At 38.2% G+C, this 26,345-nt stretch overlaps 1 protein-coding gene across 7 annotated transcripts in view; it reads right to left on the reverse strand.

The window, feature by feature from the left end:
- The window catches only part of PEX5L (peroxisomal biogenesis factor 5 like), a gene marked incomplete at its 5' end in the record, with an annotated part of 182,541 nt that overhangs the window by 37,718 nt on the left and 118,478 nt on the right, over nucleotides 1-26,345 (reverse strand). The gene's annotated exons all lie outside the window — the stretch shown is intronic.

The following is a 26,345-nucleotide window of genomic DNA, read 5'->3' on the forward strand; positions in this document are numbered from 1 at the left end:
AGCAAACTGCAATGGAATGTTAAAATGGGACTCTTTCAGTCTAAGTTTTGGCTGTGGTTCCAAAAAAAGGATGAAATAATAGGTGCCTGACTTGCAAAAGAAACAGTTATATGTTAAAAAAATATGTATCTATCTCCCAACATTCAGCCTATAATCCTTATAAGAGGGCTAATATTGAAGGGGCTGGGGAGAGCATTTCCATGAAGTGAATGGTCAAGGATGTGTGTTTCTCGTGACCAGGTCTGGGCCATCAAGGGGTGAGTCAACCTGAGCTATGTTGAATTCCACCCAAGGGGCCTTCCCAGAAGACTGAGGATTGGTGACCTTCTCATTGGAACTGCAGTTGGCTATTCCCAGCAGGAATGTCAGGCCTAAAGGCGTTCCTAGCTTAGAGAGGCAAGGAGCTCTAAATTGTGAATATGGAAGGAGGAATGTAAATATTACAGAGGACTGGATGTCTTAGTTATTGAAACAACATTGTTCTTGAGAACCAAAGTGTCTGGAGGACTTTTTATCGTCATAAAGTGACTGGAAAATCTATGGGACTCTTATAGATTGAAGCGTGTTCCCCCAAAAGATATGGTGAAGTCCTCACCTCTGGTGTCTATGAATGTGATCTTATTTGAAAATGGGTCTTTGCAGATGTAATCAAGTTCAGATGAGGTTCTTATGGTGAACCCTTAATCCAATATCATTGGTGTCCCTATAAGAAGAAGGGAATTTGGACACAGACAAAGAGGGAAGACGGCCATGTGAAGCTGGAGAAGAGGTTGGAGTTATGCAGCCACAAGCCAAGGAACACCTGGGGTTGCTAGAAACTGGAAGAGGCAAGGAAGGATCTGCCCTGGAGGCTTCGGAGGGTGCTGGAGGGGAATGGCCCTGCCAACACCTTGATTTCAGAATTTGTAGCTCCCAGAGCTGTGAGACAATAAATTTCTTTTGTTTTAAGTGACCTAGGTTGTGATGCTTTGTTACAAAAGCTATGGGAAACTAATACAAAGGACCAACCTATGATTTCAGTCAGAGGATAGCTCACAAATGGGGTTTGAAAGGGCAGTAGAAGATATAATGAAGTTTTCTTTTACTCTTAACCTAGCAAATTCTGCCCATTAATTGAAATGCTAGCCTAGTGCCTGATACGTGCTCAACAAATAAATAACAGTTGTGAATGAATGGTTTCCCTAGCTTACTCTTTCTTACATCCTATTTCATTTAATTCTTCAAATGGGCTTATGTGCATTATTTCCATTTTATAAATGTGGAAGGTGATGTCACAGAGATTAAATAATTTGCCCAGGGAAAATGGCTCAGAGTGCAGAACTGAGATTTGAACAGAGGTCTTCCTGACTCCAGTCTGTATTTTTCCACTCTACTATCATCAGATTAATCCAGAAACAATTGGCAAGATGTCCAATGGCCTGTGTCCTCTTATAGTTCATGTTCAGAGAACTATAACTCATTTTTTAAAATGAGTTTTAAAAAAGTTTTATTCAGAAAATTAAACATGGACAAAGGGTAATTAAAAAGTACAATGACCTGTCATATAACCATCACAAGTTTCAACAATTTTCATGAAAACTATTTTTAGTCCTTACATAAATCACATAGATAAAACATCTTTATATCTATGTGATTAATCTATGTAATGTTATGTTTTTACATCTATATTTAACTATAGAGAGATTTCTCCAAATTTACGCTCTGAGACACAGTTCCAAAACCCCTAACAGCTGACCCCAGCTTCCTGCCATCCTAACCCAAGGGCACGAGGATGGGCCACCAGAGAGAGGCCAGCTCCTCTGCCATAGGGACAGGACATCACGCCCTTTCAATCCATCACTCGCTGGGAACGCAATGCTGTGGGGGACCCCTTTGAGAGCCCACGACCACTGAAGAGCCCCCATGAGCAAAGTCACTGCTGTCACAAAGGCACCGTGTTGGCTGTGGGCAAACTGACTTCACAGCTGCTAATGAGGATGCACAGTGGTGGCAAATTACTATGCCTCATCTTGAAATGATTTCTTAGAATCTGGATGCAAGAATATATTTTCTTGGCAATTCTGGTTCTTAAAAAGACTAATTGAAAAGTCCATCTGTAGGAAAACAGGCAGAGAATAGGTTGGGTAGCTCAAATAAATTGAACATGTATTAAACTCTAGATCCTAGATCTGTGTTTTGTTCTTGGATTACAAAGCTGAAAAAGACAGTTCTTGACTTCAAGGAACTCACGGTCACTTGGAAGGAGTTTTTTGGGGTGTTGAAAAGTATTCTGGACCAGTCGTCAGAAGATATGGACTCTTTTCCTGGTGCCACCACTCTTTAGGGGTGTGATGTCAGCCAAATCAAATAACTTTTTTCATTTCCAAATTTTGGGGAACTTTTTCTGTAAACTGTGAAGAGTTATCTCAGAGTTAGGTGATGTTATTATGTTTTTATAAAAATACTTTTCTTGTATGGTTTAAATGTCCGAAGAGATGTGACACAATATGTTAGTCAATAATGGATATGCCGCTAACTAGCCAAGCACAAACAACCCTGCTTAAATTCTGTAAGGACGAAACTGCATTAGTGGCTTGAGATTTATTTTTTAAAAGGATATTTAGAATCTGAAGAACACTGCTGACTCAAGAGAAATGTAAAGGTCAATTGTTGTATCTAAGCTGTGCTGTCATGACGTTTGAATAATTAAAAGGTTTTCAGAGATAATTGTAGTCCCACATTTTAACTAAGTATTTAATACAATAAACTACAAACATGCTGTGTTTTCATATGTGGAACTCCCCAGAGCCTATTAACTGTCTAGATGGCAGGAAATAGAAGGACTAAAATGTATTTAAATTAGGAATCACCCAAATCTTCCAAACTAGACTTTAGTGGGTGCTAAGAGTACATTTTAGAGACTTCCTAAAACTCATTCAGGGTGTGAAAGGACAAGGACTTTTATTTCATTTAGGTTTTTGTTTGGGGGTTTTAAAATGTATTTTAAAGGGGCTTCCCTGGTGGCGCAGTGGTTGAGAGTCCACCTGCCAATGCAGGGGACACGGGTTCGTGCCCCGGTCTGGGAAGATCCCACATGCCGCGGAGCGGCTGGACCTGTGAGCCATGGCCGCTGCGCCTGCGCGTCCGGAGCCTATGCTCCGCAACGGGAGAGGCCACAACAGTGAGAAGCCCGTGTACCGCAAAAAAAAAAAAAAAAAAGTATTTTAAAATAAAATACTTAAAAAATTTAAAAAAAAAGTAATATTGTTTCCTGGTAGGCAAATTAGAAAAAAATAGATGAGCAAAATAAATAGCCCTATTAATTTTACTAACTAGATATAATAACTGGGAGCACTTTGGGATATCTCATTTTGGGCTTTTCCCTATGTTTATGCATAAAAACCATTGCTCATGAACTCTCAGGGCCAGTTACTTCCTTCCTTGAGCTCCAGTTTTCTCACCTATAAAAAGGAGTTAAGTATATACCTCGTATGGTAGTTGTGGGGAGTAAATTTCATAATACTTATAAAATATTTAGCAGAGTAGCTGGAACATAATAATGTTCAATAAATGTTAGCTATTTTAATTATTTCATTATTTAATTGTGAAAATGGAAACTTACTGTACATGTGGTTGTTTAACCTTTTATTATGGACATGTATGCATGTCAATAAATATACAACTATTACATCACTTTAATGACATAGTAGTGTTCCATTATATAGATTTACCTCAGTGTGTTTCACCTTCTCCTATTATTGCTATTGTAAAAATTTGTATCAAATATCTGTGGGCATGCATCTTTATGCACAAATGATTATTTCTCTAGGATTATCAAGGAATTGCTGGGTCAAAAGGCACAAACATTTAGAAGCTTTTTGGTATATTTTGAAATTGCCTTTCTGAAATATCGCACAAGTCCATTCTTCCACTAGTACTGAGTATTATCATTTAAAAAAATTCTTTGCCACAGTGGCCATTAATGATGCTGAACATTTTTTTTTTTCACATACGTATTCCTGGTTGCTAGAAAATTTGCAAAACTGTCTCTGGCTGGTGAGAAGACTTTAATGATTCAATTTATTTAATGGTCATAGGACAATTCTGGTTGCATGTTTCTTCTTGAGTCAGTATTAGTAAATTATATCAAGAATTATTTCTCTAAATTTTTTCAACTCTTGACCTTTTTATTCTCTACTGTCTTAAATCTGTTTTATCTTCAGATATGCCTTCCTTTTCACTTTTAATAATATGTATTTGTGCCTTTTCTCTTTTTTCTTAACATTATCAGAAATTTGTCAATTTTATTAATCTTAAAAAAAACCCCTAAGTTGTTCCTTTGTTTTCTAGTTTATTAATTTCTGCTGTTATTGTTATTCTTCCTATTTTTGGGGGGTTAATTGTTCTCTAACGTTTTAGGTGTCTTCAGTTAATGCTTAATCTACCAATGTTTAGCCTTCTCTCCTAATGTAAATATTTAAGAGTAATACCCTTGAAGTATTGCTTTATCTACGTTCTACAAGTTTCATTTTGTAGCACTTTGGTAATACTAAGTTGTAAGAATTCATTAATTCCCATTATGATTTCTTTTGAGGTTATGAATTATTCTGAAGGGTGTTTTTAGATGACCAAATATATGAAGTTTTGCATTGTGGTCAGAGAACATGATTTACATGAAACAAATTCTTTGAAATGTGTTGAGACTAGCTGTAAGGCATGATTGAATTTGGTAACTGTTCCCAGGTGTGTCTAGAAAGAATGTATATTCAGCAATTGTGTGCAGCATTTTATATATGGTCACTAGATTAAATCCTCTGTATCTTTACAGATCTCTTTCTGCATGATACCAATTTCTTAAAGAGGCATATTAAAATATCCATTGTAATGGTAGATTTATTTCTCTTTATAGTTTTATCCATTTTTGTTTTATATATTTTGAATGTATCTTTTTAGTTTTATACAAGTTTTGGAATGGTTTTATCTTCCTATGAATTGAGCCTTTTATATTAGTTAGAAATTCGTTTTTGCCTTTAGTATTGCTTTTGCCTTAAGGTTTTTTTTTTTTTCTTCTTTTTCTTGTACCTGATACTAATAGCTGTGTCAACTTTCTTTTGATTATAGTTTGCTTGGTATATATTTTCCATGATTTTTCTTTCAGACTTTTTGTGTCCTTATGTTTTAGGGGTGTCTTTTATAAACAGTCTAGAATTTGTTTTATTTTAAATCTAATCAGCTAATCTGTCATTTAACTGGAGAGATAGGATAATTTACACAATAACTGATATATGTGGATTTCTCCATCTTATTTTGTTCTATTTTTCTCCTTTATGCCATTTTTTTTGAATGCCTAAGGCTTTAAAAAAATCTTTAATTCTATTTTTTCTCCTTTAATAGGTTGGAAGTCATACATTCTATTTCTATCATTTTTGTGATTCTCCTTAAAAATTTAACATGTATATTTCACAAAAGTCTAAAGTTAATACATATATTTATCCCCCTCCTGAACAACACAAAAATTTAGGCTCTAATTGCAATCATTATTATATTTTTTCTAAAAGTTCTATTTTTTCCAAATTTGCCCAGTTATATATTGATAGTCATTTGTCTTTTACTGGTGCTTTCAATTCCCTCTTTTATTTATTTAATGAAACATTCTTTTATATTCTATATCTGATAATTCTTAAGTCTTTGAGGTATGATCTATTTGTTGTTTCTGCTGACTCTTACTCAGGGTTTCCTTTCTTACATGTTTTGAGTTATCTGATTTTGAACTTATATATTTTGGGAAATTTATCTGTGAAGATTTCCTGGGGCTTGGTTTGAGAAGCATTCCTTTAGAGAGAATGTGTGTGTGTGTGTGTGTGTGTGTGTGTGTGTGTGTGTGTGTTTATGTATGGGTATCTATGTATGTGTATATTTATGTAAGCGTACCATGTATGTGCATGTGATATATGTCATGCATGTAAGGTTTAATGTACACATGTGTATTTGAGTTTGTGTGTTTGTTTATATATGCACGCATGTGTGTTTATGTATGCATGTTTATGTGTGTGTTTGTGTGTGTTTGTGTGTATGTGTATGTTTGTGTTTGTACTGTGTGCATGTGTTTCTGTGTGTGTGTGTTTGTGTGTGTGTTTGTGTGTATTTGTGTGTTTGTATGTGTGTTTGTATTGTGTGCATTTCTTGTGTGTGTATGTGTGTGTTTGTGTATGTGTGTGTATGTTTGTGTGTGTGAGTTTGTGTATGTGTATGTTTGTATTGTGTGCATATGTGTTTCTCTGTGTGTGTATATATGTTTGTGTGTGTATGTTTGTGTTTGTATTGTGTGCATGTGTGTTTCTGTGTGTGTATGTGTGCATGTGTATGTTTGTGTGTATGTTTGTGTGTATGTTTGTGTGTGTATGTTTGTGTTTGTATTGTGTGCATGTGTTTCTCTGTGTGTGTATGTGTGTGTTTGTGTGTTTGTGTGTGTATGTTTGTGTGTATGTGTGTACGTGTGTGTGCGTGTGTGTGTACGTGTGTGTGTGTGTGTGTATGTGTCTGGCAGCTGGCTGGAGGCACCACCACGGAGGGCTGCTTTAAATTGAATTCTTGGCTTAGTATTTTTAGGACCACACAAGTATGAATTACAGCCTAACTTGCATGAAGACTGCTCATTGTTCCATATTCTCTTAGGAGACCCCACTAACCAATTCTATATATTTTTAGAATTCCTCAAAGTTTCTGGCCTGTTACAGTATCCCTGTCTATTATCAATAATTGATACACATTTCCTTCCCCAGCTTATCCTTCATTGACATGTGGCCCTTCAAGGTCCCTGGCTTTTTAAAACCTTAACTCCCCACTTTGTTTAGGCCCAAGATTTTGTTTATTATCAACCATGTGACTGTTAAAATCCTTAGCTGCAGGTAAATGGGATTAACAGATAATTTAAGGTAGATGCTAGTGTTAGTGCTTGCTTATACTCTGAATTTATGCTGCTACTTCACATTTTGGCCTCTGGGGACTTCTCTTCCTCTGTTTAATGCTACTTCATACACTTAAAAGGATATTTTTTATTTATAATAGAAGAGTTGAAGAGTACCTACCATATTGCAGGCCTTTCTTTGTACTTTTAACTTTTATTTTCTAAGTTTGATTATACATTCAATGCATAAAGATTCACAGTTATTATATCCTAAATGTAAAATTTACCTGTAATCAATATGAACTGTTATTCCATTTGATCCTTTTTGGTTTGAATTCTACTTTACCTAGTATTGTGTCTAGTTTAGCTTTGCCCATCTCATTATTACTAGTTTTGCTGTATAATTATGTTTTCTGTATAATTTTGTTTGCTTCTATTTCTTATAAAAACATTTAATTGTAATTTATATTCGAAACTGTTAGAGTATCTTTGTTTTCTAATAGAAGAATTTAACTAATATTTATCATGAAAATTGAGATAAGAGGACTGACTGGTTCTTTTCCCCTATCATTTGCCATATTGATAAGCTTTTTTCTCCTTTCTGTCCTTTATTAATTTGAAAGTGTTACATTAATTTTTATTGTATTAGTTACCATTCAGTTAAAGACAATTTTGACCTTTTATTTCTCTACTGATTCAATAACCAATATAATATTGAATTCCTTCATTTAAGGTGAGAGATTATTTATCCTTTTTATTCCTTTCCACTTCTACTTTAGCTTCCCAGCATTTGCTGAAAAATCAAGTTTCTAGCCCTAGACTGTTAATAAAGACATTATGCTGTTTTCTTTCAGGAATCTTAGAATATTTTTTTTACAAATCCTTAAAAGTTTCTGGCATTTTAGTGGCATCTGTTCCTATCATTCAGTACTGATAAAGATTTTTTCCACCTGTGTTTTGATTATTTCAATAACTTGAGACAGGTTAAAATCAGACAAATAAAATTCAGAAAATTAAATTTCCCTTAAATTGCATTTAACTTGAATGTATCAGGGCTGCCTGTACATATTGATACATCCTTAAAACACATGAATCCAACTTCAAGTGTAGTAAATAATGGAGATCTTTACTACAGCTTTTCTTGAAGAAGTGTTAACAGTCCCTTATCTTGAAGCCATAAATTCATTTACTTCTGATGAGTTGTGTAAGTTTCACAGGGAATCAAGAGATTTAAATTTTAGATCCACTAATGTTATTAGACTTGGGAAATTTTACTTAAAATCTCTGGTGAAGGCAACATTATGTACAGAAAGCCACTGTCCTTGGACCTGCAAGGCTTGGGTTTGGATTCTGACTATTGCTACTTACTAACGTATTGGGGAATTTCCCCACCTACAAATGGATTGCTACTATTTAACTCAAGATTATTTTGAGAATGAAATGTGATAGCCTATTTGCAAAACTTAGTACAGGCTTGACAAATAACAGATACTTAATAGTGTTATAGCACAGTAGGATAACAGCAAATAAAGATATCTCAAAAATAAGGGATTTGAAAAATAAATAATTTAACCAATGTATTGATTCATTTCACTAAGAACACTTTATATATATATGTATGTGTGTGTGTGTATATATATATACACATACACACACATACACACACACACACACATATACATATATATAGAAAGTCTTATCCAGCCCACTCCCCCAGTGTTCTGATATAGCTTGGTCTATAATTACAGGCTTAAGGAGAAAAAAGTTTTCAACACAGGCTATAAAATGTATTGGTTGTTATGGAGACCATAGTCTCTAAACTAATCAGCAAATCTAGAACCTGATAATCTTGTTGAAGGAAGAGGCTTTCTCATTTGAGAAGAGAAAATCTACTCTTTCTGGTAGAAGTGGTGGGGATTCATTCTGGCAGGTGACATATTATGGGGTAATGGTACTGATTTTCCTTTCCCTTTGGCCTTCAGGTAAGGAAACATAAGGATGTGACTTCTAAATAAGAGTCACAAATTTGTTTGCAAAATCAGGTATAGATTAAAAAGCAATTGACATAAATTAATGTTTTTCAGTAAAGACTTAATTGTCCCTAGACTTCTGTACTGTTCTTTTCTTCAATATACTGTAATTCAGCATCATTTTTTTTACATTAAAAATATAAGTGGGATACAACACTCAGCCTAGTTTTTACAAAGTCATAAACATTGCTATTTGGTCAAGTTTTCCCAAAGAAAATAGGGCAGAAATGTCCAAATGAGTGTTAGACCATCAAATTATGCTATTGTGCTTATGCCTTATATTGAAGAGAATAAATAGAATTCTTTGAGTACATTCAACAGAAGGTTGAATTATATCAACACTTTTCAATGCCATACAAAATCACGTAAATTCTATAATTTTCCTTCATTTGCACTGAGCACGGTTTGTGACTACATCTCAGTGCGCCATTCTGGAGAGTGGAGACACAACAGTAAACACGACAAAGTCCCCACACTCATGGAGTTTCCAGTCTAGTAGAAGGATATGGTACATAAATAAATATAAATTCAGATGGTTATTAATATCTTGAGAAGTAATTACATAGGACAATTATGGATGACTTCTTTTAGAAGTCTTCTTTTAGTGATCAAGGAAGACCTCTTAAAGGGGGTGACACGTAAGCCGAGACCTAAACAACACAGGCAAGAGCATTCTGGACAGAGAATATGGAGCTGGGCATAAGCTTGGAGGGATGAAGGAACGGAAAAGCCAGTGCGGCTAAAATGTCCTATGGGATAGGGAGGAGGGACAAGAGGGAATGACAGCAGGGGTCAGACCATGTCCTGTGGACCATAAGTAAGGACTTTGGATCTCATTTTATTTGTGATGGGAAACTACTGGCAGATTTCAACTGCCATTATTGGCAGGGAAGTAACCGGATCTGATGTACCCTTTGAGAAGAGAACTTACAGAACTTACAGGGGAGCAAGACTGGAAGCTGGGAGACAAGGTAGGAGGCTGTGGCAGTGGTTTGGGCCAGGGATGCTGCTGGTGTGAAGGAAGTCGTGAGCGGGGGAGATAATAGATGTAGTTGGATTCCTTTAGTTTGGTCATTATTCCAGCAGGTCCTCCTACTGGATTGGCTGTGAGGCTGTAGGGAAAGGAAGGGCATCTTCCAGGACTTTGGTTTGAGCAGATTGTGGTGCTATTACTGAAGTGGAGTAGGCACTGGTTTGGAATGGGAGATGAAGAGTTCATTTATTGTTTAATTTTTTTTTGAGGTACGTGGGCCTCTCACTGTTGTGGCCTGTCCCCTTGCGGAGCACAGGCTCCGGACGCGCAGGCTCAGCGGCCATGGCTCACGGGCCCAGCCGCTCCGCGGCATGTGGGATCTTCCCAGACCGGGGCACGAACCCGCGTCCCCTGAATCGGCAGGTGGACTCCCAACCACTGTGCCACCAGGGCAGCCCCGAAGAGTTCATTTTTTGACATGTTACACATACCCTGGATACTAGAACCCAAGTGGCAGTATCAGTAGGCAATTAGATCTCTGGGGAGAAGTCAAGGTTGAAAAATCAGATTGAGAGCCATTGGGGTATAGGTGGTATTTACATCCACGGGACCGAAAGAGATGGCTAAGGAGAAAATGTAGATGAGGAAGAGAGAAGGAGCGAGAGCTGTGTCCTGGGGCTCTGTAATATAGACACAGAGGAGCCAGCAAAGGAGACTGGGGAGGAAGGGCCTGTGAGGCAGGAGAAAACCAGTATCTAGCACAACGCACTGCTCGGCACATAATACACATTCCATACAAATCTGCTGGAGGAAAGCATGAATGATCTGGCTTCTGCCTCCTCTGCCTGCCTCTTCATCTCATCTCCCACTGCTCCTCTAGGTCCACCCTGCATTCTAACCATACCCAATGACGCCCGCAGGTCCTCAATGCAAAGACACTCATCTATGCCTCTGTGCGTTTGCACGTTTTCTTCCCTCTGCTCTGAATGCCTTCTCCCTTCTGCTCGCACTCCTTTTTTAAACTGTGAGCGTGATGCCTGCTCTTGGAAAACCTTCTCTGTCCCGGTATTAGGATTCTGCATTATCTTCCACCAGATTCTGAGCTAGCTGAAGGCAAGCATAGTTCTCTCTCATTTCGGTATCTCTAGTGCCTAATGTAGAGTCTGAAAATAGTCACTTAACAAGTGTAACGCTTTTTTAAAACAAATATATGACGGCACCATTCAGTCTTTGAGGATCAATTCAACTTCCTAGGCGACTTTACATTCTCCCTAGTTTATGTATTATCCCCCAAACTCTATGAGCAGGTTTCTGGTTAGTTTACCAAACCCACAGAACAAAGTGGCACAGCATGTTCAGAGCTCTCTACTTGTGCGTATTTTACTGAAACAGAAGATGCCTTCTGTTCTGTGCGCATCTCATCCATATTTTATACAAGAGAAACCTCCTTTGACAAGGCTTTAGAAACATCACCATTTCACCACAGAGACGATTTAGATATCAACAGTGTAGAAGAGATAAAAAGCATACAGCATGGTTCAAAGTCATATCATAAAGCTTCCTTAAGCAGTCAGTATCATTCAGTGGATTCACGTAAAATGCTCCTGTTCTTTTGAAAATATTTCAAAGATCCTATAAAGGTTGTGAAGAAGTCCAATGAATTGGAATAATTTTACTGGATCACAATGGTGCTCGATCAATCTCATGTTTAACAATGAGGCAGTATTACACATGCACCATCAATTTCTCAAAGTGGCTGCTAAAACACAGATGTGACACAGCTGTGATGTAGAACCCAGCCCTTCTATACAGTTCAGATTTAATCAGGACCCTGCACCCAGAAATCTGTAACCAGGATAGGCAACTGTTTCTATTTTCATTTGCAAACGAACAGTGCATAACAAGACTAAGAAAGGTTCACATCAAATGGTCATAAATATACAAAGAACAAAGTTAGCCTTGGAGCTAGTGTTCAGAGCTAAAATAGGAGCCTATTTAAGAAAAATTTTAAAAGAGGGCTCTTGTTCCTGTCATTAATCCTTCCTGAATCCTGGTACAACTGTAAAGAGCATCAAACCATATTTTTTCAGCATGGGAAAGAATTATCTTGTAAATGGCACAGTATTTTCAGTCATTTTAGTTGAACCTTAAGCATTTGTCCAGAACATGTCTTGTGACATATCCCTTGTAATTCATTTTGTTGAAATCTGTTAACTTCAATAAGTATACTAATAAAGGAAGGAAAAACACTAGAGTGATAGAGAAAATGTGGGAAGGCTAAGAAAAACAGTAAAAACATGAAAGGAATATTAAACCAATAATAAAATATATATAAACTATAAAACATATTATAAATTATATAATTCAGTGGCCAATTAAGATAAAGGACAGACAGAAACAGGAAAAAAGTGAAAAGACAAATATATATTCAGTAGGTAAAAAAGGAAGAGGATTGCTTATTTACTAAAAATATGCTTCAATCCTAGTGATATCTTCTTTTTGAAATTAGTATTCCCAGGTTTAAAAAAAATTAAAGGTTGAAAATACACTGTCCTTAAGAACTTCACAGGAACACAGATCTAGCAATGATGTTGGCAGAAACTGGAAAGTATACTCTGGGTGATAGAGCAGTAAGTTATCTTGCGTTTCTCCCTCACCATTAGAACCTTGACAAGGAACTTGTTAGGTAAAGATCTAGTAATTAGAGAATTTACTTAGAGGTGAAAAATAACTGAATCCAGTGATGTAAGTTCATGCAAGGAATTCAGCAACAAATCCAATCAGAACTAGATGCTCTCTTTTCCCATAATGGCTTAAATGGCTGCCGTAGGAATTTAGATTAGACATAAGGAAATATATTCTGATTGAAATGATTGCAAGACATTGAAATGGGTCACCTAGGAAAGTTTTGGAATATTATTTCCTAGCAACTGCTAAAAACAGAACTGATACTCAGGGATGGCCGTAGGCAAATGTGAAGAATCATAGATTCACAGATCGTGACAGCAGAAGACAGCCTTAGAAATCATCAGATCCAGAGGTTCCTAAATTTGTCTTCACACTGAATCACCTGGGGGGATCTTTTCAAAATTTCCAAACCCAGGCCACAGCCAGGGCCACTGCAATCACAGTACCTTGCAGTGGGACAGGCATCAGTATTTCAGGAAGCTCCCCAGGTATTTCCAGTGGGCAGCCTAATTAGGGTATCATGGATCTAATGAATGGTCTCAGGTTACAGATAAAGAAATGGAGGCACAGAAAAGGAAAAGGACTTTTCCAACCCTGCCAGGGCAGTGAATGGCCCAGGAGAAATAGAGCCCAAGTCTCCTGGCCCTGATCTGACACACAGGGCGTATTTTAAGAATTAAAAAAAAAAAACCCAGACAACTTATTTTACGTTTATGAACTCAATATCTATATCATTATAATTTTAAAAAAACCATTGAAATTGCCAATGAAAATTAATAATCTCTCAATCTCACTATCCAGAGATGTTTTTAATTACTGTTGATACCCTTGCATTTCCTTCTACTCTTTTCTCAAAGTTCATGTGTACTTTTAAAATTTTGTAAGAGTTAGGATCATCCCTCTGAGCATGGCAGTAGGCTTTCTGGAAATCTAGGGAGCTAGAGGTACTGATGGCGTTGGGCAATGCTGGGGCATACAGCTGCCGTCTTCCCCCCATCCCGTGATGGACAGCATGAGGCCCCATCTTTCCTGACACCTGCATTTAGCCTGAGAACCAACTGGATTCAGGATGGACTAGGTAAGTTCTTCCTGAGTACAGACACAAAGCCCAAGTGTAAAAGGCCTTCCTTGTGGACTCAGTGTCACCAACAGCTGCACATCCATATTAGAGATTCTAGAGAAGCTGCATTTGTTTCCACTCATGTGGCCACTTCACTTCCATTGTGCTTGGGATCCTTGCCTGAACAAGTCAGGACCTCACCTAAATTTAGTGTATTTGTATGTGTGCATGTGCGTATGTGTGCGTGTATGTGTGTATTCTTAGCCATCCAAAATAATAATGCAAAGCTCTTATTTTGAATGGGGTAAATCTTTATCACTGATCCAAATAATCATTGTGATTTGGTGGATCCATAAAATCAAACTTCACTAATGAAATAAATAATTCCAATTTCAAAGTCCATATTGTATTATTGCCAACTGGCTAATTAAAACTTAAACCTAATTGATGAGGTGACTTAAATCTGATGCTCACAATTGAATGCCTGTTCAGCACAGGTAGAGAAAGAATGCTTTAGTATCAAAAGCCAGCTTATTTTTGAAAAGGAAGATTCTCTTTAGAATACAAATGAGTCACAAGAAATGATTTAGACAAGGAAGTGGTAACTTGAAACGGAGCTTTCGCAAGTGTGTTCTTTACATCAATGGCTTCGATAAACACCGTTGCCATCACAGAAACACATCTCAGTTGTTTTTTTTTTTTTTTTTGCGGTACGCGGGCCTCTCACTGCTGTGGCCTCTCCCGTTGTGGAGCACAGGCTCCGGATGCGCAGGCTCAGCGGCCATGGCCCACGGGCCCAGCTGCTCCACAGCATGTGGGATCCTCCCGGACCGGGGCACGAACCCGCTCCCCCTGCATCGGCAGGCGGACTCTCAACCACTGCGCCACCAGGGAAGCCCCACATCTCAGTTTAATAAGGGGATTGGTTTTACTTATTCTGTGAAAATGAAATATTTTTTCACAATTAGGTTTAAGGGTAGAGTGATCTATCTACTTTCCTTCTGTGGTCAGATCAGGTAGTCAATCTTGTATATGTCTGCATTTTCACCCCAGAGCCATGCAGGACACAGAAATAGAACATTTGACTGCTCATTCCTTTTCTGACTGCCCAAGCTTTTTGATATAGGAAGCAAATGGTGTTAATAACCATAATATTCTGATCTGGGGGCTTGACTAGAGGTTATTTATTTATCCATTTTTATTCTTTGGATATAAGGTAACAAGGGATATAAGGGATATCCCGGTAAACCTTTTATTCTCAGATTTCATGCAATTCAGTTTTTCATGGGAAATCAAATTTATCTCCAATTATTTGCATGTGGCTCATGTATGATATTGACAATTTCTAGCTATGTTTTAATACCTCTCTGCCTTTTACTTTCTCTCCATGCCTCTAGCCCTCTTGGTCCATTAAATATAGCTGTGAGGTCAGGGATTGATGTATATTTCAAATAATACCAAGTCACTTGAATATAAATTAAAACCAACATATTAAAGAAATCTCATGTAAGAAAAACACATCTTTAAACTAAATTCCAATTTTTAGTAATTTTTAATATTGTTTACTATCTGAATTCAGAAGTTCCTCCCTTTATCAACAGCTCCAAGGTAATGTGCAAATGTGGGTTCCCGTTCTGCCTGCCAGTAATCAGCAGTGTTTGCTTGGGCGAGTCCGTTAGTGTCTCTAGATTTCAGCCCCTTCTCTACAGTGATGAGGTAGGCCCTATGAATCCCTGGCATGAAGCGTAAACTCTAAAATGGCCTGTGACATCTCTCACAGTTCAGTACCAGAGGTTCCAGAGAAGACTGGGCATCTCTGGGAATGTCATTAAGATCTGTGATGGTTAATTTTATGTGTCAACTTGACTGGCCCGTAGAGTACCCAGACATTTGGTCAAACATTTCTGTGTGCCTGTTTCTATATGATGTTAGCATTTGAATTGGTAGACTGAATAAAGAAGTGGCCCTCTCCAATGCAGGTCGCCATCATTTAATCCAGTGAGGGCCTGAATAGAACAAAAAGGCAGAGGAAGGGAGAATTCTTTCTACTTGTCTCCTTGAGCTGGGACATTGGTCTTCTATATTCAGACTGGGACTTACACCATTGGCTCTCCTGGTCCTCAGGCCTTTGGATTTGGACTGAAACTACACCACCAGCTTTTCTGGGTCTCCAGCTTTCAGATGGCAGACTGTGGAACTTCTCAGCCTCCATAACTGTGTGAGCCAATTCCTTATAGTAAATCTCAGTCTCTGTCTGTCTTTATCTCTATCTTTATATCCTACTGGTTCTGTTTCTCTGGAGAACACTGACTAACACAAGATCTAAGAGGCTGATGATTGACCGTCTGGGAGGAGGAAGAAGGACTGGTTACCCTCATGGAAAAGAACCACTTTCTTAATCAACAGGAATTATTTATGTATGGAACATCAACTGTGTACCATCATTGTGTGGTATATTATATGCCCTAGTCAAATGAATAAAGGAAATTCGCTTCACCCACAGGGAGTTTACTGATTCTTTACAGAACTCTGTAGGGTTGTGTGTTTGATGTTCTGCTTATTAAACCAAAGAGAAGTATTTGTCATCAAAAAAGAGATATCTCTCATCATCCAGTATTTTGATTTTATGAAAACCTTTTGAAACCAACATGGGCAGATAGCTCTACTGACCTGAATACAGCATTAAAGACTAGAATTATTTTAACCCCTGACTTCACTATTTGACTAATAGTTAATAATAATATTAACTATTATTATAATATTAATATAATAATAATATTAATAATATTCAACATTACAGGAAGTTTTATAGAATAGCAATGATTGGTTTATATGGCATGGAATTGCTAATCAAGAGATGGGTTTTTGAAGACACAGAAAACAAATTTATGCTTACCAAAGGGGAAAGAGGGGGGAGAGGGATAAATTAGGAGTTTGGGATTAGCAGACACAAACTACTATATATAAAACAGATAAACAACAAGGTCCTACTGCATAGCACAGGGAAATATAGTCAATATCCCATAGTAAACCATAATGGAAAAGAATATGAAAAAGAATATATGTGCGTGCGTGTGTGTGTACAACTGAATCACTTTTCTGTACACCAGAAACTAACACAACATTGTAAATCAACTATACTTCAATTAAAAAAAAAAGTGATGGGGTTTTGTATGTTCCAGATAAATAGACTTACATTATTCCTCCTACAGAAATAAAACTCCTAGTAAATTATTTAATAGTTGGCCCTAAAAGTAAAAAAAATCCAGGAGAGAGAAAGAGATATTGAGAGAGGCTTCCTAATATTCCTCCAAATATCAGAGCTGGAAGGTACCTGTGGCAGAGACTGCTAGCTGTCAGTCAAAATACACTTTCCTTTCTTCTGTGGTGGTGGAACTGTGGCTGTTTCCCAGCCTCCCTTGCAGTCTGGGGCATGGGTGGTGGTGGAGTGATGTGTTCGACTAAGCTTCAGCCAGTGGAGTGTGAGCAGATGAGATCTGGGCCAGAGCTTTTAGGAAGGTGGGCCTGCCTCCTTCAAGCTCTCCTTCCCCTGGTGGGGGCTGGAGAAACAACACACTTGTGACTTGGCTTTGACCATGCAGGGGAGGATAATACCTTAAGGGGTCGAGGGGAAACAAATGGCAAGGAACCTGGGACCCTAAATGGTGGCATTGAGCAGATCTGCCTGCTAGTCAGGGTGTTAAGGGAATTTATCCTGGCTACTTTTTGGTCTGGAGCTTGTCTGCAAACATGATGGTCTAGAAGACCAATCTGTGGGTAACTGAAGTTTTGTTAGAATGGGTCAAGTCACTACTATATATAAAATAGATAACCAATAAGGACCTACTATACAGCACAAGGAACTCTACTCGATGCTCTGTAATGGCCTGTATGGGAAAAGAACCTAAAAGAGAGGATACATGTATACGTATGACAGATTCACTTCGCTGTACACCTGAAACTAACACAGCATTGTAAATTAACTATACCCCAATAAAAATAATAATTTAAAAAAGGTTCAAGTCAAAGATTTAATTACTTTGGTATTTACACAACGGATATCAAGGGAGAGTGAAAGAATACGGTAACTATTCAAAACACTGACTTAAATTATGGGCGGACTCTAAATATCTCTCTTCCTTTAAATAGATTACTTATCCTTAAATTTATCTCAGACCATCTGACATGTCTTTATACTTTCAGTCATTTCACCTATGTGGGTTTGTCATGAGTCACTTGACATTAAGTCTCATCTATGCTTCATATCGTTTTTGAGAATCAACTTTTCTTTGTTTAAAAATGGAAGAATATTGACTCATCATGAGATCAACGTTGCCAGTTTCCCAATGAATTCACAACACATCTAATCTTTATGTGATCTATCTACACTTTGACGTGGGAAGCATGTTAGCTAACATGACGTGCTAAGCTTTAGGAAATCTGGATCTTAAGAAGTCAACCTCAAGATTCCTTCAATATTGCCCAAAGAATGTTTCCATATATTTTCAGAAGATTTTCTCTTTTTTGAATATTGACTCTAAGTCAGAATGATTTAAGTAGTGTTTAATCCATTAATCTCTTCCACCTACTTCGAAGAGGTGACACTGTCATAGAAAGCAAGAGAAAATATGAGGGGGTGGTAGAGACAGATAATCTTCTTGGTAGGCGGGCACCCAAGTCAGAAGTTTCTTACATGATCCTATATTAACAAAAGGAGTTCAAGAATACTCTCCAATTCCCTTCAGTCATTTAATTCTGAGGTGCCTATCAGATGTTACATTGTTTGGAACATGACATTTCCTAGTTAAACTTAGAGATAAAGAAGGTCACTCACATTTCCAGACCAAGGAAGGTCTAGTTAGCATTAAGCTCTCTCACTATCCTTGTTCTTAAACAGTAATTACCAATTTGCCTGTGCTTTTTCTTATAGTACTGCTGAGGGAAAGTTAGCCTGGAGTCTGAAGGAGAGTTATCTTGAGAGCTATGTCCTTTGAGATAGGACATAGAAATGGGAAGTTAGGAGGTAGCTTTCAATGATGCCTGCCAAGCACAAAGTTCATCTTCTGTTAGTAAGTTAGTGACATTTCTTAAACACACATTAAAGAAGAGATACTTAGGTGAAATAAATGCATTAGAGGAGTAAGTTGCTAATACGTTCATTTATTCATCCAGCAAAAGTTTGTGGCACCTCGTTCTGTACCAGCCTCTCTGAAAGGTGCTAAGAACATAAAGATTAGACACGGTCCCACCTGTAAGAGTTCAAAATCTCCACGTGGAGATGAACGTGTAAATCCACAATAACTATACCAGGGGTCCCAAACCCCCCGGCCATGGACTGGTACCAGTCCATGGCCTGTTAGGAACTGGGCCGCATAGCAGGAGGTGAGCAGCAGGTGAGCGAGCAAAGCTTCACCTGTATCTACAGCCGCTCCCCATCACTTGCATTACTGCCTGAGCTCTGCCTCCTGTCAGCATTATGGTGAGTTGTATAATTATTCCATTATAAATTACAACGTAATAATAATAAAGTGCACAATAGATGTAATGCACTTGAATCATCCCAAAACTATCCCCCTGCAAACCCTGGTCCATGGAAAAATTGTCTTCCACGAAACCGGTCCTTGGTGCCAAAAAGGTTGGGGACCGCTGAACTATACCATGGGATAAACTATGCTTGATGATCTCCTGAGCTGCAAAATACCTGCAATTCTTCCAGATCTTTAAGGGCAGAGCTATCTTACTCAATTTTCTATTCCTAGCACCTAGCTCAGTGCCTGGCGCACAGAAGGAGTTTCAAACATGTCTGATGAATTTGTTGCTATATCCAGTTTATTTTGAAGGCTGAGGCACCTAGAGAGACTAACTAGCTAAACACAGTGCCAGATGCTGGCTGGCTCTTTCCCTCCATGCTGACAGTGATAAGAGGTATTTTTGATGTGTGGTTGCAGGTGTGCTGCCTGTCCACGTGACCTCCTCTCTCCTCTGTTGACACAGCACAGGTCGCTCTAGGGATCTCCGTTCCTGAGCCCCTGGGGCTCCTTCCCTGCTTCTCACTTCTGTGCCTCCCAGTGCATCTTTCCCAGGGACCTGTTGTAGCTGACAGTGTGTTTAGGCTGCTGGCTAGGAAGAAAATCCAGGAGGAAGTATGGAGGAAGCTCCTTCAGGGAAGAGGCATTTTTTTTTAAAGCCCCAAATAGAAGTATTTGGCTCTTTGTTCTAAAATTACAATACGCTGAGCCGAGATGAAATTGCAGTGATAAAATGTAAGATATGCAGGCAAAAAGCTTCACCCACATAAGGCCTCACAAGATCTAACCGTTCAACCTGGGCTTAAGCAATGTTAGTCTTCGCACATAAACAGGTTCCCAGGTCAGATAAAATATGCAATAAATGTGCACGTGGTGTTAGTTGTCTTTAGTAGAAGAGATGGAATTTTAGGGCATTTTAGCTCAACGTTAGTTGAATCGCATGTTGTCAGGTATTACATAGTGTAAGTATAGCCTAGTTCATACCATGCAGAGTATAAAACATGCCCAGTGTTACTCCATGGCAAGATCGGTTGGTGTTACCTGCATTGTAATAAATGTGTCTCACTGACTGACACTGAGACTGAGACACCACAGAGGACACTTCAGTACAGTCCCTGGTAGAAATCCATACGTCACAGACAGAAGTGATTGTTTACATCAGCTATGAAAATGCAAATACTAAATTACATTAGCAGGTGATACGGCACTTTATAAGCAACAATAGATAGAAGTGTTTCTCACGTTAGGTGATTAACAACTAGCCATCCATCCATTAATTCAACAAATATTAAATACTAGATACTAGGCACAGTTTTAGATCTTGGGGTACAGTGTTAAGTAAGAGAGAAGTTTCCTTTCCTCACAGAGGTTACATTTTAAAGTGGACAGAGAACAGATAAATAAAAACAAATAAGGAAAGACGAAGTGATAAATATAAGGATGAAAAACAAAACTCTAGGTGCTGTGATAGCAACTGGTGGTCAGGTTCAGCTTTTCTGAGGTGTTGACGCTCAAGCTAAAATTTGAATGACAAGAAGGACCCTGCCACATGAAGATCTGGGGGAAGAATGTTCCCTGCAGAGGAAAGACAGAGTGGGGCAGGACTAGAACAAAACATTTCACAATCTGTATGGAAACACAAAAGACCCCGAATAGCCAAAGCAATCTTTGTGGTTTTTTTTTTTGTTTTTTGTTTTTTTTGCGGTACACGTGTCCCTCACTGTTGTGGCCTCTCCCGTTGCGGAGCACAGGCTCCGGACGTGCAGGCTCAGCGGCCATGGCTCACGGGCCTAGCCGCTCCACGGCATGTGGGATCTTCCCGGACCGGGGCACAAACCCATGTCCCCTGCATCGGCAGGTGGACTCTCAACCACTGTGCCACAAGGGAAGCCCAGCCAAAGCAATCTTGAGAAAGAAAAACGGAGCTGGAGGAATCAGGCTCCCTGACTTCAGACTCTACTACAAAGCTACATAATCAGACAGTATGGTACTGGCACAAAAACAGAAATATAGATCAATGAAACAGGATAGAAAGCCCAGAGATAAACCCACGCACATATGGTCACCTTATCTTTGATAAAGGAGGCAAGAATATACAGTGGAGAAAGGACAGCCTCTTCAATAAGTGGTGCTGGAAAAACTGGACAGCTACATGTAAAAGAATGAAATTAGAACACTTCCTAACACCATACACAAAGATAAAGTCAAAACGGATTAAAGACCTAAATGTAAGGCCAGACACTATTAAACTCTTAGAGGAAAACATAGGCAGAACACTTCATGACATAAATCACAGCAAGATCCTTTTTGACCCACCTCCTAGAGAAAGGGAAATAAAAACAAAAATAAACAAATGGGACTTAATGAAACTTCAAAGCTTTTGCACAGCAAAGGAAACCATAAACAAGACAAAAAGACAACCCTCAGAATGGGAGAAAATATTTGCAAATGAAGCAACATAGTCTCCAAACTTTATAAGCAGCTCATGCAGCTCAATATTAAAAAAACAAACAACCCAATCCAAAACTGGGCAGAAGACCTAAATAGACATTTCTCCAAAGAAGATATACAGATTGCCAACAAACACATGAAAGAATGCTCAACATCATTAATCATTAGAGAAATGCAAATCAAAACTACAATGAGATATCATCTCACACCAGTCAGAATGGCCATCATCAAAAAATCTACAAACAATAAATGCTGGAGAGGGTGTGGAGAAAAAGGAACCCTCTTGCATTGTTGGTGGGAATGTAAATTGATACAGCCACTATGGAGAACAGTATGGAGGTTCCTTAGAAAACTAAAAATAGAACTACCATATGACCCAGCAATCCCACTACTGGGCACATACCCTGAGAAAACCATAGTTCAAAAAGAGTCATGTACCACAATGTTCATTGCAGCTCTATTTACAATAGCAAGGACATGGAAGCAACCTAAGTGTCCATCGACAGATGAATGGATAAAGAAGATGTGGCACACACATACAATGGAATATTACTCAGCCATTAGAAGAAATGAAATTGAGTTATTTGTAGTGAGGTGGATGGACCTAGAGAATGTCATACAGAGTGAAGTAAGTCAGAAAGAGAAAAACAAATACCATATGGTAACACATATATATGGAATCTAGAAAAAGAAAAAAAATGGTCATGAAGAACTTAGGGGCAAGACGGGAATAAAGACACAGACCTACTAGAGAATGGACTTCCGGATATGGGGAGGGGGAAGGGTAAGCTGGGACAAAGTGAGAGAGTGGCATGGACATATATATACTACCAAATGTAAGGTAGATAGCTAGTGGGAAGCAGCCACATAGCACAGGGAGATCAGCTTGGTGCTTTGTGACCACCTAGGGGGTGGAATAGGGAGGGTGGGAGGGAGGGAGACGCAAGAAGGAAGAGATATGTGATATATGTATAACTGATTCACTTTGTTGTAAAGCAGAAACTAACACACCATTGTAAAGCAATTATACTCCAATAAAGATGTTAAAAAAAAATCGGTCCCTATGCTCATCTCTGTTTAAACATCTGTCAAATAAAATAATAACTGTTTTAAAAAAAAAAAGACAGAGTGGGGACAGCAGGCAATGAGGCTGCTGTGCAAGAGGAATAGAGAGCAGAGCAGTGCCCCTGGAGCTTGTGAGGGGATTAGGCGCAGAAGGAGAACCAGGTGCCAAGTCATGAGGCAGGATGATGACCAAAAAATATGAGGGTTTAAGAATGGAATAGAATGTGAAATAGAAGGAATATTGGCATCAGTGATATAAAAATGGAGACTTTGGAAAAATTCAACTTGCTCCAGGCATGGTTTTCATCTGGGTCTTACTAGTGTTTGGAACAGTCTCTGATGAAGCCAGTCTGTGCTGCCATTCTTTATTGGTCTTGAAATGAAGAATGTGGCACTTTTAGTTCTCTTAAGAATCTTAGACTCTAATATAGTGTCTATAGTTTACCACTTCTTCCTTGATTACCAACGTAATACATGTTTATGACAGAACATTTGGAAAATATAGATAGCTAATAGAAGAAATCACTCCAAATCCAGCCACCCAAGGATAACTACTGTTGAGGTTAGGGCACAGACTCTCTTTATGCTTATACAGTGCAGTGATTCAGAATATGGGCTCTGGAGTCTGGGTGAAAATCATGACTTTGTAACTTGCTAAATGAGAGTTGTTCATTTTCAGTCTATCTTAATTGCTTATAAAATGCCACGTAACTGTCTGCAATATCTTTAAGCCTCAGTTTTCTCATCTGCAGAATGAAAATAGTAATATTACCTTCCGCGCAAGACTGCTGGGAGGATTAAATGAGAATCCACGCAAAGCTCCCGAGGGAGTGCCTGGTACACAGTATGTATTCTAACATGTTAGGTATTAAGCTACTATCATTTTACCAAGTTGGGATCATATTGTAAAACTGTCAGTAAATAAATTATTCTAACATGTTAGGTATTAAGCTACTATCATTTTACGAAGTTGGGATCATATTGTAAAACTCAGTATATAAATTATTCCAATTATCACTAGACATTTTTACATGTTAAATATTTTTCTATGATGTAGTTTTTAATGGTTACATAGCATTTTATTGTAGAGATATTAACTTAGTTAATTCTCTGTAATGGGACACTTGAGCTGTTCCCAAATTTTCACTATTTAAAAAAGTTCTACAGATAAAATGTTGCAAACTTTCATGATTATTTCTCTAGCATAAATTCTGAGAAGTGGCTGGGTCAAGGGACATGTATATTTCCAAGACTCGGATCCGTTTTATTATGTCTTCTACTATGGATTTAGATTAAACTCTGGATAAGAGTAACGCTGGGAAGTAAGTAGTTCACATGTGTGTGCAGTTTTGAAGGTCTGATATACCATCAGCTTAGTGAAACACAACCCCCGCCCCCATGCCTCGCGCCTATTTTCCCCACACCTGTTCACACCTTCCCGTCAGCATCATCCTCCCTCATTCCTTAAGGAAGCTTCTCAGTTCCAGGCTTCCAGCTGAGCAAATGTGCTTACAATTTTCTGCTTTGCTGGGAATTCTGTACTTACCATTCACTTCACTTGAAGATACAAACGTATAGCATTTAGTATATTAGACATCCAAGCCCCTCATCTTATAATGAAGAAACTGAAGTAGAAGGGAGCAAATGTCTTGTCTGAGTTGGTCATCTGGTCCATGCCATTGTTAGACAACTACTCAAAGCTAGCTCATTCCTTTATCTCTTGTACCTAGTTCAGCAGCCAGCACAAATGTTTGCTGAATGACTACTTCAAGTAACTTACAGCATTTTAGGATTTTGCAGCTGGAAAGGACCATAGAGGTGTGGAAAAATGAGACTTATATTGGTTAATGAGATGTTTGTTGTTATTTAGTTATTAGCAACAAGATGGAATAACAACTCTGGTCTCTCAATTCCAAAAAGACAAGGGGAAGCCAGGAGAAAACAAGGCTTCCTGGGGTGAATGGGCATCATGTAGACAAGGGATTCACCTAATTTTGCCTTGTTCCAGAGAGGGCAAAGCCAGAGGTAAGAAAACTGGTAGTTGCTTGTAGTCCAATTTCAGCCTAATTCAGGGAAGAGCTTCTTTAATTGTTAGGACTGTCCAAAACTGAAACAGGTTTTCTTGAAAAGGGAGTTGCCCTTAATTGAAAATGTTCAAGTAGAAACAGGGTATGTCTGAATAAATAATTTGTCAAGTATGTTTGAAAAGAAAAAAAATTGTTTTGTATGCCTGGTTGGGATAGATGACTTCTAAGGTCTCTACCAAAACTAAGATTAACTGACTTTATGAATAGATAGTTACAAAGTAACATATCAACAAGGAAAAAATTGTCCATCTGTGTATCTAAGTCTTTGTAATTAAGTCTTGAGTTTGAACTCATTGTCTCATTATAAATGGGACCAGAGAAACTAACATACCACTGTAAAGCAATTATACTCCAATAAAGATGTTAAAATAAAAATAAATGGGACCAGATAAATTATAGTCTTTACTGCCCCAAGAGTCTATGGTTCTAAATCATCTTCTTTTTAATGCTAATTCAGTGTCCTATACACAGTAGGAGCTCAAAAGAAACTTAAATTAGCTCTTAAGTCTGGAAGAATCTACATTTAAGATAAACTGAGCTACAGGCCCCATGCAGTTGAACTTAATTGAACTCAGCTGGTCTCAATCAAATCAGTTGATCACGTTCAAGAGCACTAAATATGCCTTAACTTTTATTTTAATTAAAAAGGTTAAAATTAAAAGAAGAAATTTGGGTGGATTGTATTGTGATGAGATAAAAGTGTTCTCTTATTAGGTTTCTGAATGATGATAGGAAATTTGGCTGGAATTATTTCCTAGAATATAAAGAATCTTTTTAATATTAAATTGCAAGTGTGATTTAATTGCACTTCAAGTATGGAGTTACTGAAAGACTGCCCGTAGTATAATAATTTCAGCCAAATTCTAGAGGTAAGATGGCCACATAAATGAACCATATTACAGGAATACTTTCAAGTTTCAAGATTTCACATCAGTAATAGAAATAGAGGTCCCGGCAAGTTCATACTTGGGTTGGGTGAAAAGCTCAACTCTCAAATAGCCTTCTAGCAAAGCTTTGGTGAGAATCATAGACGGCACCTGTGATGCACTCTTTGCGCTTTTACCCAGGAAGGAAATGCATAAAAAACAGCAAAGGATGCTTTTTTCTGGCTTCCCTTTTCCCTTTCTTTCCTCCTTCTCTCTCCCTCTGTCTCTCTTTAGAAGGCTAAATAAGGAAAGTAATGTTCAAATTAAATGTTTCATTTGATTTATCAACATTGTCATTGTTTTGGACACCCTTAACAGTAAAATAAATTATGGCTCAAGTCAAGATGGGCTATCCATTGATTAGAATATCTCAGCCCTGCCTTTTTCCCCCACCCAGTTAGGAAAATGTATACTATTTCAGGGGTAGTAAAACCGTCTATGTTTCAGACATTGAGCTAGATGCCAGAGAGATAAAAACATCAGGCATGAACCCTGGCTTCACAGAAGCATAGCAAATGCATAGCATAGGTTCATCATGGGATACACGCAAGACTCAGAGTTTTCTGACCCAAGACTCCAGAAGTCACTACTAATCTACCACAGAATTGGCATAAGAGGTGACATCTATTAGTCACCCTGGGTGGGAAGTCA

Source organism: Grampus griseus (genome assembly GCF_964374135.1).
Source record: "Grampus griseus genome assembly, chromosome: 5".
NCBI classification, from domain to species: Eukaryota; Metazoa; Chordata; class Mammalia; order Artiodactyla; family Delphinidae; genus Grampus; species Grampus griseus.